We start from the raw sequence: 16,402 nt of genomic DNA on the forward strand, positions 1-16,402 counted from the left end.
ATTAAGATGACATACCCACACAAACTCTGGAGTCATTAAACTGCTAAATATGATGTTTCAAAGTTGTCCATGACCACTAGTCTTCATTCTCATATACACACATTGATGTACAAGACTCTAAGCTCACATCTTCATAAACCAACCCTCACTGGCATCAATGACTGAGAATAGTTGTTGAGTTGGAGCATTGGTTTGAAGTGCTGTTGCTTTGGTGTTTTTCAGAATCTTAAAATGTGAATAGTGAATACACATGTGAATACTGTTATATGACAAATGCCCCAGGGCTCCAAAAAAGAGGCAGAGTGTGAAGTATAATAAAATCTGCATGGTTTTTCAGTTCAGTCAATCAAAAAGGGGTCCGACTAGTTCTGCAGGTCATCAGTTTTCTCATTGCCTTCTTCTAGGCTATACCATGAAGGTCACAGGGCTTGCCAACATTGATTGACCAAAGAATTCAATAAAATACTCCTTATTATATTTGTTATAATTATTATAATATATAATTATTATAATATATAATTATTATAATAATTCTAAAATTTATATGGAACCACAAAAGACCCTGAAGAGCCAAAACACTTTTGAGAAAAAAGAATAAAGCTGGATGTATAACACTCCTTGACTTCATACTGTACTGCAAAACTACAGTAATCAAAACAGTATGGTACAGGTACAAAAACAGACACATAGATTAATGGTACATAATAGAGGTCACAGAAATAAAATCACTAACCTATGGTCAATTAATCTATGACAAAGGAGGCAAGGATATATAACGGAGAAAAGACAGTCTCTTCAATAAGTGGTGCTAGGAAAACTGGACAGCTACACATAAAAAATGAAATTAGAACATTTTCTCACACCATATACAAAAATAAACTCAAAATGGATTAAAGACCTAAATGTAAGACCAGAAACCATAAATCTCCTAGAAGAAAACGTAGGCAGAACACTCTTTGACATAAATTGTAGCAATATTTTTTGAATCTGTCTGCTAAAGCAAAAGAAACAAAAGCAAAAATAAACAAATGGAACCTAATTAAACATGAAAGCTTTTGCACAGCAAAGGAAACCATCAACAAAATGAAAAGACAACCTACTGAAAGGGAGAAAATATTTGCAATTCATATGACTGGTAAGGGGTTAATATCCAACATCTATAAATAGCTCATACAACTGAACATCAAAAACAAACAACCCTATTAAAAAATGGGCAGAAGAACTGAATAGACATTTTTCCAAAGAGGAAATGCAGTGGTCAACAGGTACATGAAAAGATGTTCAACAATGCTAATCATCAGGTAAATGCAAATCAAAACCACAATGAGATATCACCTCACACTGATTAGAATGGGTATAATCAAAAAGAACACGAATAACAAATGTTGGCAAGGATGTGGAGAAGAGGGGATCCTTGTACACTGGTGGTGAAAATATAAATTGGTACAAACACTATGGAAAGCAATATGGAGGTTCCTCAAAAAATTAAAAATAGAATTGCCATATAAATCCAGCAATTCCACTTCTGGGTATTTATCCAAAGACAATGAAAACACTATTTGAAAAGATGTATACATCCCCATGTTCATTGTAGCATTATTTACAATAGCCAAGATATGGAAACTACCTGTGTCCATTGATGGATAAATTGATAAAAAAATTGTGGAACATATATACAATGGAATCTTATTCAGCCATAAAAAAGAATGAAATCTTTCCTTTTGCAACAACATGAGTGAACTTTGAGAGCATTATGCTAAGCAAAATAAGTCAGAAAGAGAAAGACAAATACTGTATGATTTCTCTTGTATGTGGAATCTAAAAAAAAAACAAAAACAATAAAAGAAGCTCATAGATACAGAGAATAGATCATTGGTTGCAAGAAGCAGGGAGTGAGGGATGGGAGAAACGAGTGAACTGGGTTGTTTTTTGTTTTGTTTTGGTTTTGTTTTTCCGTTTTGTGTTTTTTTAGTTTAAATAAATTAAATACAATTTTAAAAGAAAAATAATCTATATAATTTTCTGAGTTTTAATACAACATGTTCTTCTTAAGAATGCAATGAGGTTGATGTTTCCAAAAGCTCTTAAATTCTGAAATATAAGAAGAATGCTTTTCATCATTGAAACCCAAAGTCCACCTAGACACAATGTGGTGAGCAGACAAATGATAATCTCTTATGACAAATCTAAAATATGCTTTGCCCAACCATATTAAGCTGTTGGAAGAGTCATGTGATCTGGCTACTTGAAGCAAAACCTACACTGTGTTATGCTACTTTTCTTAGGTGGAAGTCATGCCATGTTGCAGGAAGGTGTGTTTAATGTTTCATTTCTAATTACACCCCTGAAAAAGTTATTCCATACATATCATGCAAGAATCTAACTGCAGAAGAAAAAAAAAATTCTGACTTAAGAAGGCTGGATAACATTTACCTGTTTAGGTATGCATTTCATCACACCCCATACCTTCTTATTTCCTCTTTCTTCTAAAATAGAGCATGTGCTTTCATTTCCCATTTTTGACTTAAAATTTTATGACAATAATAATTCATTACATTTACTTAGAATGAGAAATTCATCTAATGACTCATGTGTAGAGGGATGCTTACAAAATAAAAATCAGTGAGCATGTTGTACCATCCAAGTGTTTCCAGAGTTACTTAGACTTGTCCTAACTGATGCTGTAAACTTTGAAATAAAGCAGAATGCAGAACTTCTGTGGTTTGTGACCCCTTCCAAAATATGGCAGAATTTATAGTCATTGCATGTGAAAAATTATATCATTATCATTATCATTATAATTTTTTCTTGTAACTAAAATTCTGAATGAGCCCAAACATAGACTTGTGAGTTCATTTTTCTATAATACAAGAAAAAATAAGAATTTTTAAAGGATTAAGTCGTATACAATTTCTGATTGTGTATCTTAGTGCTTAGAAGACTCTTGACTTTTAAAAGAAGGGTAAAAATGCCACTATCTACTATAGAAATTTTTCTTGACAACTTGGCTTTTGGGGCCTATCAATCTGAAGACAACTATTTATTTTTAATACTAACAAATCTGAATTTGGGATATATCTTACAATGACTGTATGTTAGTGCCCTATTGTAATTTAATTGGTAGTTTTTTTCATGCCTTACAACTGATGGTGTCTTAACTTTGGTGAAATATTGCAGTTTTTAAGATGGATGAATTGATCTGACTTATTAATCCCTTTACATTTATGTTTCTAGTAAACTTCTTTCACTTTCTGTCCTGTATCATCCTCAGGCCTCAGCCCATTGTACCTTACCTCTGGGCCACAATTCTTATTCTTATTCTTTTTAGGTCAATGGGGAAAATATTAAAGAGCTAATGATCTTCTTTTGTTCCTTGGTTTCTTTGAGAAAGGACCTGAGGGTCACCACCAAGCTCTGAGAATGAAGGAGGTGAGGACTAGTGTAAGTGTCATTCTACACCACAGTCAAGTAATATAGAACTCTTATAGACTGTTGCTGATTTGTGTTACTCAAGCCAGAAATTGGATTCCTACCTCCTTGTTTGTAACTCCTTACATCAAATCAATTAGAAATCCTATTTATTCTAATTAACAAACATCTCCCAAAGCTTTCTACCTTTCCCCATCACCACCGTCACTACCCTGATTCAGACTACATCATCTCTCATCTGGGTTATTACAACAACCTTCCAAAAGGTCTCCACATATCTAATCTTGCTTCCTCTTGTTCATTACAATGAGGCTATTGTATCTGAAAGCTTTTTAAAGCATGAAACATATGTAAAGTACTTCCTGGAATAAAACCTCAAAGCCACCTAGATACAGTGTGGTGAGCAGACTTATGGGCAAATCTCTAATGCCCTTTGGGTTTTATAAAGTTCAGTGATTCTTTATTGCTTTTAGAAGAAAGTCCAGGTTTTTTTTTAACCCAGCTTCCAACATTTTTAATGTTACAACACATTAAAATCATAATACTTAAGTGGCTCACAGGGATACCCTAAAGTGGAGGGTTTTGAAGGGTCTACATTGATACTGGACTTAGAAAAAAATCATTACATTTTATCTAGGTCACATAATTACAATAAGAAAAATAAAATACAAAGTGTTAGGGAAGAAACTAAATAATTTTACTTGTATAAATCTTTCAAATAAAATATTTTAAATTTTTTCTACTAAAATTTTTAAATCGGTAAACAGATTACAACTTTTATATTAAAATTTATGTCTCAAGTGGCTTCACCAAATTTCTAATCAAAACTTTTTAATGATGACCTCTCTGAAATCTTGACAGATCAATCTATAAGAAACATTGGTCTCACAAAAAGTAACTAATGACAGAGATGTGTTAATCACTCTTTTTATATTGATGAAAATGACATTCTCATCATTAACTAGAATTTGGATAACTTGAGCTACTTACATGGTCCTTATTATACTCAATTCTTCTTAAACCTAACAGCTTTCTTTTCTTTCATTGATCAGTATCACCTCAAAATTTCTGATGGTAATGCAAAATGATTTCTGATTCAATAAGACTTTTCATTTCAAAATATCAAAATAATCATGAAATTTTTCCTCAAGTTGCTCTAACAGCCTGTACTAGTCAGGGTTCTCCAGAGAAACAGAACAGAACCAACAAGATATTATACATATATGGAGAAGGAGAGAGAGAGAGAGAGAGAGAGGGAGAGAGAGAGAGATTTTTTTAAGGAACTGGTCATGTGACTCTGGAGGCTTGGTGAGTGCAAAATCTGATGGGGGAGGAAAGCAGCCTGGAAACTCAGGAAGGACTTGTGGTTCAAGTCCAAAGGCAGTTTGCTGTAAAATCAGAAAGGTAATTTGCTGATTACATTGCAAATGTAATGGATGGAGGTCATGGGGTGGAGATCACACTTTTGTTCGAGTCAAGCCTTCAACTGATTGAATGAAATCCACCTACATAAAGAAGGGCAACCTGCTTTACTCAAAGTCCACATTTTTTAATGTAAATATCATACAAAAACACCCTCACAGAAACACCCAGAGTAATGTTTGACTAAATATCTGGGCACTGAGGCTCAGGCGAGTTGACACATAAAATTAACTATCACAACAGTCTTAATTAGTCTTAGAATTCAAATTATGATTCTGACTAAATATTGCTAATGAGCAACTTCCCCTTCCAAAAGAAAATTTTTGCTCTGAATTTGTAAACTTTATGAGTACATATTAATAGAATATTTATATGATCCTAGAAAGTTTTAAGTTTATTTAAGTGCTTAAAAAGTTCAGTTAAGTAACCTTTTTTTTGGAGCCAATAACTTGCATTTTATTTTACTTTTGTTATTGCTCATGAGTATCAAATATAATCCAGGACTAAGTAGTACAGTGAGGTAAAAAGTTGAGAAATTCTCGAATATGGAGTAAAATATACTAAATTTAAATCCCATGCACAAAATTCAGAATGACAACAAGATTTATGGTTAGACCCTGCTTTACAATGTGACTGAGGTTCAGAAAAGTTAATTAAGAGACAAATGTAGTCAGAAGGGCAAACCCCAGGGATGAAGAATATGGGCTTTGCAGTCACACAGTTTGGGGCCAAAACTTTTTTTGGAGCTAAAGTTTCTTCTTCTGCATGGTGCAAATAGTAATACCTGCCTCACAGGCCTGAAATAAAAAGTAAATAAGAAAAAAATACACAGTCCTCAGCACAGTGACTGATGCAAAGTAAGTGTTCAACAAATAGTATATAAATAGTATAATTTTTGTTTATATATTTTTTTCATTTTGTTTATCATTATCTTTATTATTACCCTAATTAAGGAGCTGGGATTTGATCCTGGGAATGCTTTTGCTAAAGCTCATTTTCAGTAAACTATTTCTCAAGCTGGTATTTCTGTAGAAGTGATCAGGAACTAAATACTACCCGAGGAGAATAAAAAAGGAAGTGAATGAAAAAAATTAATACTAAGAAAATAAATGCTGCAGTCTATATCATCACCTCATAAAAGCCTCTTATCACTAAGATAAGAGTGGGTGGAGACACTTCACTAAATTACTATCAAAGCATTGTGGTAGCATTTGTATTAAGTGTGCCAGAAAAGGAAAATCTTTTTCCCCCTGTACATTCATCTCATTCATCTCTACAGCTGTGGAAAAAATATTAGTAAATCTGTTCTTGAAGGGCTGGGGTGAGTGTTTAAGCCCCTTTTAGCACCAGCTACAGTTCAGAAACCCTCCATCAGCAACACCAAGTGACTCTTTTCTCTCTTCTGACCATTTCTCTTCTTGGTCTCTGTTTAGATTTTTCTTTATCACAAGGGCTGGGCTATTATGAGTGCAAGACCTATCATATTTTGCTCAAATCTTGTGGTGGTTACAGTGGTTCTTTCTCCTGTTGCTGAAATTGCATTTCTGATAACTCAAATTAGACCTCTGGGCATGGCTCATTCTGACCACAGCTAGTTGTCATTTCATATTTCTATCTGTGAGAGGTAACTGTCTGCTGTCTTCAAAACCAACAATCAAATAAAATTCTTTCCCTTTCTTTTAGATGTTTCTGGTATATTCCTGGGAACTGTGGAGAAATGAAACATGAAAGACAGGACAAAGTCCCTTCTCTCAAAGGGCTTTATTCTGGAGCACACAGGATAACAATTGCATGAAGCCAAGAAGGACAGACGTGTCCCTACATTCATCAGGTTAGTAGTAGTTCCTTACAAGGCAGAAGGCATTGCGGTAGAAGCTGTGAATAACAAAAAGCTGTGTTATAAATGTTTCCTGCTGTCTAAGCCTGAGAATCAAATAAGGTCACTCACTGAAGAAAATGGTACATACACTAAGCCTTGAATTATAGGTTCAATGTCAATCAGTGATGATTATTGGGGAAAAAAATCTCACATGGAGGGAAATACAGGGTAAGAAAGAGCAATGCAGAACCAGGGAACTCTTAATAACAGTTTTATTATAATACAATGGAAGAATTAAAATTATCAAAAATAAGTCTATAAACATGAGTTGATAAATTCTACAAAAGGTATTGAGTTTGTATTTGGGAGAATTTTTAAAGTGTTTTTTAAAAAAGAATTGGCATAATCAAAGAAATGCGCCACGTTTATAGAAAGATTAATGTAGTATTAATGGCAACAAAATTTTGGAAGCATGGATTTGGAATGAGAAGTTGTTCCATCTGTGAGCAATTGCCCAGTCTTGAATGCTTACAGTTTTGAACTAGTAAGTTGAGAATTTAAAAGAGAACATGAGTGTGATAGACACTAAGATCCTCCAGGACCTAGTGACTTTTATAGGTGAAAACAAAGAGTGAAAGTCACCTCTGATAATTCATGAATAATCAAAATATAGCCAGCACCACAAAAAGTCAGAGGACTTGCACAGAAGTTGTGAGGGATGGTATGTGGACAGGGGCAAGGAAAGGAAGAATTGAGGTTTAACAGCTGGTCCAGGTAGGAAAAGAGGAGTAAATCTGAGGAGAAAAAGTCAGTAGAAGACAGAAATGTAAGCCTCATCTATGTGGAATCGATTATTAAAACCATGAGCACAGATGGTATCACTGGGAAAAGAAGAGCACATGAGAACAAAAAGAACTTACATTTTTTGATCACTTTTTAAATATTAGAGCCTGGGTTTGGTATTTCATATATAGCATTTCATTTCTCTAGTGTAAAAAATCTTGGAAAATGTCCAAAACAGGCATGGAAAAAAGAGGAAAAGGGCATTGAAGGAGAAAGAATAGTAGGAGGAGAAAGGAATAAAGGAAAACAAAATTAATATGTTGTCATATTATCTAAAGCAAAAGGAAGGAAGAGAGGCAGAGGCTGCTCTGCATTGTCAAATTCTGAGTGGGTGGCAAGGGGAGGGGAGCATTGAAGATGAAACCCAAGAATAGGTTGATTTTTAATGATCTTTGAGATTCATGGCATAAATTGTGAGGATGAAAACAAGATTTCAAGGCCTTAGAATGAGTTTGTAAAATGTTCATGGTAGCACATGAGAGACTAGTGTCTTTTCCTTATAGTCCCTTAGCACTACAGAAAACAATACAATGTTCCCTGTACTTTATCCCTTGCGTCTTCTTCCTGTGGTTTTTGGTCTAATTTCCGTCTGTTCTTGTGTCTGTGAAAAAGATGGCTCTAGGTACACTGGACCTTTCATTAAAGAAATGATCATAGAACTCCATTTATAAACCTGATACTAAAAATACACCAGTGAATTATTTCTCTTTCTAATGGTTTTGAGCATCTTCTCTGTGTCAGTACTGTTGTTTTGTGTGTACTATCTAATTTATTTTCAGAATGACCTTATTGCATCATTGTTATTATTTTCATTTGTCAGTGAGGCAAACAGAGGCACAGACAGGTTATTTTTCTGATACAAAAAACTCTCCAAATAGAAATTGGAAGCAGTTTTGTATGTAATGGATTATGTGTCTTTTGCAGTTGTGATTTAGATGGATCAGTAGGATGATCCATGATCTTAACTGCCATTTTATGCTTCGTTCTATTTGTTTCCAACAAACATCAGTGAATACTTTTCACGTATGCCCCACATGGAGAAGATATGATAGCTTTCTTTATACTGAGAGTGAGCATCTTCAAAAGTGAATAAAAATGGAAAAAAGTAAATGAAACAAATTTTAAAAATTAGTAATTTAGGAAAACATAATATAAATTATTTTAATTAAATATGAAAAAAATTAAGTTCAAGACAATTAATAATTCTTATATTGTGAGCTTTTTGTCAGTGTATATTATTGTAGTAATTGAGGTGTTTTGGTGTTTCATATAAGACGCTCTTTCAAAGGTATTATATTTGGTTTCTCTCTCCTTTCATACATTTATTTAATGGGGTTTGCATTTAACATTTTTCATACATGGCTATATTTCACACTGATGTATTAAATATTGTTGAGATTTTTCTTTGTGTATTTTTATAATCTAGTAGGTTATAGGTTTTTATACCTTTCTTAATTGCTTCTATTGCAAAACTATTTTAAAAACTGGCTAAATAAAAATAATGTAATAAGGGTGGAGTGAATCTATTGTTTTTATAAAAATCTTTCTAAGTTGTTCTCTTCACTTTTGTTTTGATATTCAGTCACAGAAACTAAGTAAACGAAACCTCTCTAGGGATAATAGGAATGTAAAAAATACAGACATGCATGCACACACACACACACACACACACACACACAATGTTCATCTCCTTATAAGACACATTTAGAATATTAGACAGGTGAAGAAAAGTCTTAAGGACAAATACTGATTTTCCCATTTCAGTCTTGGAGAGTCAGGCAGAGATATCTCTTGTTTGTTTTTAGGATTCCCAAGTGTTCCATTAGTTCAGTCAAAGATTTAATCAATCATCCAGATGTTTGAACAATTGTCCAAATGTTTTTGTCAACTTTGTGTGAAATAACTGAATGGCCCAAACTGACTTGAGTTGTTATCTTAATGCATGGCAGAGTTCAACTGAGGAAAGTATTAAATGGATCCCAACCACATGGCCTTAACAGAGAAGTAGAAACTGGTACTCCCACATTCCCATTAAATCCTGGGGTCATGCCTATTCACTCTGGTAAAATTGAACTCAAAATTTAGAGAGATTCTGCCCCAAGAATCTAAAGACCTAGTCTGAAAGGATCTTTTGAATATTTCTTTAGTTGTATAAAATTTGAAAAAAAATCAAATTGGTTACAACCTTTTATATCTGTCTCACTTTAGATCAAGTTCAAAGCTGGAAATGTCACTTTAGTTTCCTTAAAATAAATTTTTTTCGAACGAAATTATTAGGATTTCTTAGATTACCAAATGTTGCAAAATGGTGCATGGAATGATAGTGGAAAGAAAGGACGAACTTTAGAAATAAACACATCTGGTTTTGAATCTTAGCTTTGCTATTATAAATAATTTGATGTTGAGTAAGTTATTTGATTTTCCTAATCTTCAATTTTCTCATCTGTAAATTTCAATATTATTGTAAAGTTTAGCTATAATGAACATACAATTGCTAGAACATTATAACTCATAGCTATACTGTTTTTCTTAATCATAATAGATACATTTCTTTAAGATGGAGTGTGTCATATCTATATGGAATTTTAACTTTATATTAGTGCTTATAATCTTTGTATACTCAGTTTTCAACGTGCAACTACTTGGGGCTAGTATTCATTCATCCATTCAACAAAATTTTTTTTTTCAACAAAATTTTTAATGCTAACTATATTCCCGGTACTGTCTCAGCAATGGAGAAACAATGAGGAAAAAATAGAAAAAAAAAAAAAGAAAATAGACATAGTCTCTGTCCAATTAGAATTTGAAATTAATTTGGAAGAAAAACCAAAAAGGTAAATAATCAGATTTTTAAAAATATATGATTCTGGAGTGTACGCTACTCAAAAAAGTACAGTAAAAGAAAAAAAAAGTGCAGGTACTGTAAGAAAGGAGAACTTAATGGCCCAATTTAATTTGAATTGTTTAAGAAGGGTCTGAGTAAGTGCTATTCAACCTGATTCCTGAAGGGTAAGTGTGGTCAGTAGGTAAATCATGGGGAAAATGGTAATTCCATGCAGAAAAAACTGATGTGTAAAAGTCCTGAGTCAGGAAAGAGCTTTCTGCATTGAGAAACTAAAACAAGATTGGTGGGGTTGGAAAGTTGAGACAAGGGGTGGCATGATCAGAGGGGAGTCTGGGGTAATGGAAGGGAAAGACAATCAAAGGCATTTTAGAGTCACTCTTAAGCTTAATCTCGAGAGGATAGAACTGAACACTTGCTTTATTTAGCCTCTTTTCACACCTCTTCCACCAAAATCCATGTGGAAGTTAGAAAAGAACATTTTACAGGCTGAATTCTCAAAAACAAGAAAGAGAACTCTCAAGGGACTAGAACATGGAAGGAAACCCTGGCAGCAGAAGGTCAAATTGAAAAGAGAAAAAGAATGCCAAATGTGCAAGAGAAAGTTCTGCCTTAGAAGGTGAGAAAGAACAAGGCATCTTCATGACGTCAGTAAGTGACACCAGGGGCCACAGAGCCCAGGGCAACCAACACAACGGTGAGCTGGAGTAGCACAAAGGGGAATGTATAAAGCAAATACTGGTAGCCCCACAAAGGAAAATGGGCAAATTCCTAATCACAGCAAGAGGCTGAACATCTCTCTCTCAGGAACCAACCGAGAAACCACCCGCTAATAAAGACGGATATGAAGGAGTTGTGTAATGCACTTAACAAGCCTGATTGAATAGCTACACAAAGAAGCCTGCACCATACCAAGAAAACTACATGTCATTTTCAAGCACACAGGCTACAGCCACAAAAATTTACCATGCGCTAGACCACAATGGGAATGTCAGCAAATTCCATAAAGGTGATATTATACAGGCTCCATTTACTTATGCATCAACAAGTACAAGAAATTCCACTATTCAAAAAAAATCCCCATATACCAGGAAATTAAGCACACACACACATACACACAACTGCAAATAATTATTAAAGTGAAAATCAATGTGGAACTTATAAACTATTTGGAGCTGAATAAACAAATGAAAAGTGCTACGTAACAAAACTAGTGGAATATGACTGAAGCAAGACTGAGAAGAAAAGACATAAACTTAAATGTATCTATTTGAAAAGAACATTGAAAATAAATGATCTTTGCTTTTAAGACAAGAATCTAGGAAAACAACACAAACATAAAACAGAAGAAAGTGATTAATATAAATGAAAGCACAAAACAACTAACTATAAAATTTAAAAATGGATAAGTAAAAACAAAACCCAGTACTTTGAAAAGAATAATAAATTACTTTAGCAAATATAACCAAGATTTTTAAAATACATATAATTGGCAGAAATGAAAAGTGAAACAAGAACAACACAGAGGAGACTGAAAAATTGTAAGAAAGCAATAAACTGCAGAGTAGTACATTTGTAAACCTAAATTAAACCAATAATTAATTTCCAAAAAATAAATTTCAAATGTATGTACTTTTCTGAAGCTTATTATAGTTCAAAAATAGGTTTAAAATTAATGGTAATTATATTCTCCAGGAGAATAAAAAAAAAAGAGGAGGGGAGGAATCTAGCTAAAATGTTCCAAGTGAGTAAAAGTTGTGGGACAAAAGAAGTGGTTCCTTCAGGGCATGTTTAGGACTGTAGTATTCTGTGCCAGGCAAGTTTTCAGGGAGGGATGGTAGGAATATGTAATTTAATATTATTTATTAATATTGGTCATTACTGAAACCTCTAAGTCCTAAACAGTCATTCTGCTTTTTTTTCTGTTCTGGCCCAGATCTCAGAATCTAGGCTATTATGAGGGTGTTTAATTTGAAGCCCTTGCAAGCTCTATCAGACCTCCAAGAGTCAAAGAAAATAAGAATGGCTTCTAATAGTTTGCTCCCACCTCAATGAGTGCTCAGAATTCAAAAATAATCCCAATAATAATTTATACAATTTTCTAGGCTATATATACTTCCTTAAAATATTTATTTTCCTGGCCCAGGCCCCTCTGACAACAGATATTAATGTTTTAGAAAAGTGCATACAGTCTCAAAAACTGTATGAATTATCATTTATAATTGAGATGGAAAAGGGTGAGATCGTCTGATCTCTTTTCCCCACTAAATAAATGCTTTCTCATGATGATGTGAACTTTATTTGTTATTTAAACTTTTTAGGGGACAAATATGGTTTTTCTTTCTACCATCAGGGCTGAGAATGTGCATCTAGAGGTGAATGCATCACTGGTGACTCTGAGCCTGGGTTAAGTTTACTCAGTGTGTTGGTGGCCCAGGTAGTGCCATCGTGCACCTGCTTTCTCACCCTTCGATTTTGGCTTTTAGATATTGCGCCCTTTTTACAAAGGATTACTTGAAAAATACAAGGCATAAATAAAATAGAAGTAAATATGATGAAAAATCATGTGAGAAATGTGCACACTTCAGGGTGGATGAGTTTGGTAGGTCTGCTATAACAAGGTACCACAGACTGGGTGGCTTAAACAATAGAAATTTGTTTCTCACAGTTCTGGAGGCTGGAAGTCTGAAATCAATGTGTCAACAGAGTTGGTTTCCTTCTGAGACCTCTCTCCTTGGCTTGCAGGAAGCCACCGTCTCCTGTGTCTTCACATGGTCTTCCCTCTGTACCCATCTGTGTCCAAATTTCCTCTTCTTATAAAGACACCAGTCATATCAGATTAGAATCCATCCTATAGACCTCATTTTAACTTAATTACATCTTTAGAGACCCCGCCTCTAAATACAATCACATTCTGAGGTACTGGGGGTTAGGGCTTCCATATGAATATGTGAGAGAGACACGGTGCAGCCCATAACAGGGGATTTTTGTAGAATATAAAAATAAAAGGGGGAAAAATGAAAAATATGGCATAAAGATAGCTGATAAGACCGTTGTGTGAGCAATGAAAGAAAAATGATTTGAGAAGAATTTAAAACGCTCACATGGGACTTCCCTGGTGGTCCAGTGGTTAAGACTCCTCGCTCCCAATGCAGGGAGCATGGGTTCGATCCCTGGTCGGGGAATTAAGATCCCGCATGCCACAAGGTGCATCCAAAAAAAAAAAAAAAAAAAGAAAAGTGCTCACAAACTTGGCCAAATACTGGTTAAGCAGTTGAAATTGACTTCTACTTTGCCGCCGACATAACTCCACAGTACTTTGTTGTTTCCTGTAGCTCGTTGCGTTAACCCAGTTAGTTGTGTGAAAAGCTTTTAGAAATTGCCCTGCACACCATAAGGACTTAGCAAGTATCAGCCATCTTGGTCGTCCTCATTGTTAGCTTGCATTCTAGCACTCATCACAGTCTGCCTTTAATGCGGTCCGCTCATGTGTCTAGTCTCCTCAACAATCGTGAATTCCCAAAAGGCAGAGAGACTCACTTCTGTTTCTCTGTTTCAGGATACAATGTAGCCACATAGTGCTTGAAACCTAGAATGTGCTAAATCAAAGTTAAACTTCAGAGGAAAAATAAAAACAAAAAACGGATTTGCCATTTCCTAATGTTTTTTTCGCCTTAAAATCCTGGACTAGACAAATGCTCAATACATGCTGAATGAAATACAAATAATATTTGTTTAAGTATGGAAATAAAATTTATCTTTTTTTGAGAACAAACAAAAGGAAAACCACTTACTGAGGTATTTTAGAGGCTCATGAGAAAAACAGGCAGGAGCTAAATTTTAAAACACTAAAGAATTTTAATTTGGTAGTGTTTGTAAAATGCTTTAAAGATGCAGAGTGATGCATGTGCTTTTTTTTGAACTTGGCAAAAAGGAAAAGGACACTTAAATACTTAAGACCAGGTGGAGTGTGAAAAACATGAAGAAGAAAAAGTGGAACCTAAGTCAGCAAAAATATAGTTTTTCAGAAATAATTGATATTTTTGCTGTCATCTGGAATGACCAAACCTCCAACTTTTTTGTGTGTGTGGTACGTGGGCCTCTCACTGCTGTGGCCTCTCCCGTTGCGGAGCACAGGCTCCGGACGCACAGGCCCAGCGGCCATGGCTCATGGGCCCAGCCGCTCCGTGGCATGTGGGATCCTCCCGGACCGGGGCACGAACCCGTGTCCCCTGCATCGGCAGGAGGATTCTCAACCACTGCGCCACCAGGGAAGCCCCAAACCTCCAACTTTAATAAGAGATAATATAATTTTTAAAATATCCAACTTGTAAATGTATTTTTATTTTGAAGAAATTTAATTAGAGAGGTATGAAAAATTTTATCATTCTGCTTTCTCCTAGAAAGTAAAAATGGGATCTCTATATAAACATGAGCTGAACAGGAAAGCTCTGCTTGGTCTGAACACCTCATACTTTTGAGTGTGAGATTGGTGTTTTGGTGTGGGCTGCAGGCACTGTATGTAGCTTCCTTGTTGTATATTGTTTCCAGTGGTGGTGATGTATTTTGCTCTCCTACTTTATAGAACTCTATTACAAAACACCTGGTGCAATTTAATAGTCATTTTTGTACTGCTGTTCCATCACTTTATGGTCATATTTAAATTTTTTGAAGTAATTCAAAATAGGCTGGCATGGTTTGAAGAACTGAATCAGGACCTAGCTGGCATTAATGATCTGCTCAGCTGTGCATTTAGATGTAAACAATGGGTAAGTCACTTAATTTCTCTAATCCTCTATTTTCTTATTTGAAAGAGGAGGAAAATACTATCTATTCTCGCTATCTAATGTAGTTGTAATAAGGATCATATGAGATATGTATCTAAAAGTGCTGCTTAAATGAAATGGGCTTACCTTATTATTATTTGTTAAACAGAACTCATAATTGACTTTTGTCAAATCACCAGCTCCCATACTTCAGATAATATCAACTGTAAGAGTTGCTTGTTTTCTACATGTATTGCTCAGAGAAATTGTAGCAGGCAGCTTCTATGACAGAAGTTGGTATATGATAAGACATAACCAAAATTTAGAGTTGCAAAAACACTCAAAGATATCTAATTAAGTTTCCATGTGAATTTGTAAAGAAGAAGACTGAAACCCAGAAATTGGTTAATAATTTTCTTAAGATCAGTGTGCTCTGATAGTTAATTTAGTGCTTACTATGGCTCATACATGATGCTATTGGAAATGATTGCTGGATTAGACAGGGCCTTGCTCAATCTTTTAGATCAGGGGTCAGCAAACTACAGCTCATGGGCTAAATCTGGGCCACCACTTGTTTTTGTAAATAAAGTTTTATTGGAACACATCCACATCTATTTATTTACATACTGTCTATGGCTGCTTTCATGTTACAGTGAAGTAAGTCAGAAAGAAAAAGAAATACCATATGCTAACACATATATATGGAATCTAAAAAAAAAAAAAATGGTTCTGATGAACCTAGGGGCAGGACAGGAATAAAGATGCAGAGGTAGAGAATGGACCTGAGGACATGGGGAGGGGAAAGGGTAAACTGGGACAAAGTGAAAGAGTAGCATTGACATATATACACTGCCAAATGTAAAATAGATAGCTAGTGGGAAGCAGCTGCATAGTACAGGGAGATCAGCTCAGTGCTTTGTGACCACCTAGAGGAGTGGGATAGGGAGGGTGGGAGGGAGATGCAAGAGGGAAGGGACATGGGGATATATGTACACATATTCACTTTGTTGTACAGGAGAGGCTAACACAACATTGTAAGGCGATTATACTCCAATAAAGATGTTAAAAATAAATAAATTTTTAAAAGCACCATTATTTAAAAAAAAAGAAAGTAAAGTCCATGAAAGCTAACTTCCTTGACAAAAGTAAAAGATTTTATTTCCCTCCTTGTAAAGTAAGAAGATACAAACCTCATGGTGTGCACATAGAATGAGCTTATGAGGCAAAGAACAAAAACTCTCAGTAAACAATAGGTTTTCACACAATAAACAACAGAAAGCA

At 34.8% G+C, this 16,402-nt stretch overlaps 1 long non-coding RNA gene across 1 annotated transcript in view; it reads left to right on the forward strand.

Annotated features, from left to right (window-relative positions):
• Window positions 1-6,571: 6,571 nt before the first annotated feature.
• Window positions 6,572-16,402, forward strand: part of LOC129392463 (uncharacterized) — a 172,845-nt gene continuing 163,014 nt past the window's right edge. The window contains exon 1 of the long non-coding RNA XR_008618356.1: window positions 6,572-6,682. This is a non-coding gene — a long non-coding RNA (uncharacterized lncRNA). The remainder of the gene's footprint in view (window positions 6,683-16,402) is intronic.

The sequence above is a fragment of the Physeter macrocephalus genome, chromosome 10 (assembly GCF_002837175.3).
Source record: "Physeter macrocephalus isolate SW-GA chromosome 10, ASM283717v5, whole genome shotgun sequence".
In the NCBI taxonomy this organism is placed as follows: domain Eukaryota; kingdom Metazoa; phylum Chordata; class Mammalia; order Artiodactyla; family Physeteridae; genus Physeter; species Physeter macrocephalus.